The sequence below is a fragment of the Ixodes scapularis genome, unplaced genomic scaffold (genome assembly GCF_016920785.2).
Source record: "Ixodes scapularis isolate PalLabHiFi unplaced genomic scaffold, ASM1692078v2 PGA_scaffold6__148_contigs__length_123643588, whole genome shotgun sequence".
Lineage (NCBI taxonomy): Eukaryota > Metazoa > Arthropoda > Arachnida > Ixodida > Ixodidae > Ixodes > Ixodes scapularis.
Genome location: NW_024609881.1, coordinates 13,492,802 through 13,494,844, shown reverse-complemented (window position 1 = coordinate 13,494,844; position 2,043 = coordinate 13,492,802). Strand labels below are relative to the sequence as shown.

Below are 2,043 nucleotides of genomic sequence, written 5' to 3'. Positions count from 1 at the left end.
TGGGGGAGGGGCGTGGTTACGCCGACGCCGCTCAGGCTGGAAACGGGCCCCTAAGAGCTGCGCTCTAAAAAAAAAAATCGCAAACACCTTTTTTTCTTTTTTTTTCGGGGGGGGGGGGGGAGAGAGAGAGAGAGGGCTGATGTGTTTGGGATATCCCTGAGTTTTGGGGTAGGTAAAAGATTAAAAAAAAGCCCGATCTGATCCCGGAGGCTTAGTATTTTTTTTAAATAAAAGCAAAAGCATTTGCTTGATATTCTGATTCTGAAACCATAACCACCAATATTTCCATAGACTTGTCGAGGCTGCCAACACGCCAGTCCAGTGTCATTCACAACACAAAGTAGTGAACTTCTGAACCACTGTGTTCATAGCGTTCATAGTTTCCCTCGAAAAAATCGCGCAACACGCGGCTGCGCCTCCGCACGCAATCCGCACTCACGCACTCGGAGTGTGGATAAGAATCCACCACTATCCGCATTCGGGGTGCGAAGAGGGACAGCCCTGCGCTTTGTAGCGCGACGCGCTGGCGGTTTGTGCAGCGAATGGAATTATTTAAGAAAATGTTAGGGTGCAAACGAGCTGGTGAATATTCAACATAGTTATATACGAACCTCCGAGACTGGGGAAGAGACGAAGGACAGCACAACACACAGAGTCTAAACCCTTTGTGACAAGCTGTGTGTTGTGTTGTCCTTCGTCTTTTCCCCAATCTCGGGGGTTTGTCTAGAATTATGGCATTCCTTGCCTTGAAATTGTGCCTTGCAATGCGCCTCCGATTTTTAGTCATTAGGGACCTCTTTAGACCAGCAGCGGCGAAACTGCCCGGAAAGTATCACCGCCGCTCTTTGCGTTCACTCGTTACTGAAAACGAAGAATAAGCAAAGCAAAGAAACCTTATTCTCTCGGTGGCGCAAAAAGCACTTAGCGCGAGGCACAAAGACGCACACACAATGAAGTTGTTGAACACGGTTTCATAATAGACGAACTTTTTTGCTGGCGATGGCGCCTTTCTCGAGAATTTGAAGGCGACGGTTGGCATCCCTCACGTAAAAAATGCATCCGCGTGACAATGAAAAAATACAACACCTGGCACGTGAACGTGGGTTTGTGCTGATCCTGATCACAACCCAGCCACGTCAGATTGCACTCATTCAGCTCGTCCAGGACCTTCCAAAACAAGTTCCACAGAGACCTTCCTCATCAAGAGAAAGTGGTAGCCGCTTGATGCTGGGGTGGCTCGGCTGCCTTCCTTGAAGCTCCGATATATGGTCAAGTACGCGTCAGAACCGACGACAGGAGCTGCTGAACTAATGTCATGCAGGCACAACTGGCACTCTGTGCGCTTGCTGACTTTGTGTACAGCATACCCAGATAGGTAATACGCAACACTGTCGTCTGGTGAACCTCTGAAGTAGCTGTGTTCGTCACTTATTTGTTGGTCAGCAGTAATACATGGAAATGTCATTTTCAGTAGCCTATCCTGGATTTCATTGCTCAAGCTAGCTCTGTTCGATCGATGAGCCTCTCCAGCGGTCTTCAATGTTTCCTCCACACTAACAAGTACAGCATTCGGCTCGCCTTGAACTGCTGGAATCGACCGCTCATTTTTCTCTCCTCGGCGCCTGATGTTTGCCGGGGACCGTCTGCGAGTAGGTGCTTTACGTTTCCGTGTCGGTTCAAAAAGATACTTAGGACTATTCGGGAACAAGCGAGGCACGGCGTCGTGCTTCAGTACCCATTTGTCGCACGGTATCGCTACCACATCACCACAAATGTCGTGCTCGAAGACCTTCAAGATGTCATCATCGTGGAAGTGAAAATCGCAAGCGGAAGACGAGCTCGAAATCTTTTTGTCCAGCCTCGGTACTGCGCGCTTCCAGAGTTCAAGGCGTTCAGCGTCGCTGGGTGGCTTGAAAAAAATGTCTATTCCCTCCCGCAGATCGCACTGAATCGTACCCGCTTTTACACCGTGCCACGAAAGAGCGTGGAATGGTTCATGCAGTTGCAGCACGATGCACAAACACCGCACATGCGGCTACGAGC

General features: G+C 49.5%; 1 pseudogene; it reads right to left on the bottom strand.

Moving 5' to 3' along the window:
- Positions 1-971: 971 nt before the first annotated feature.
- On the bottom strand, positions 972-1,739 carry LOC115332411 (annotated as a pseudogene).
- Between the last annotated feature and the right edge of the window lie 304 nt (positions 1,740-2,043).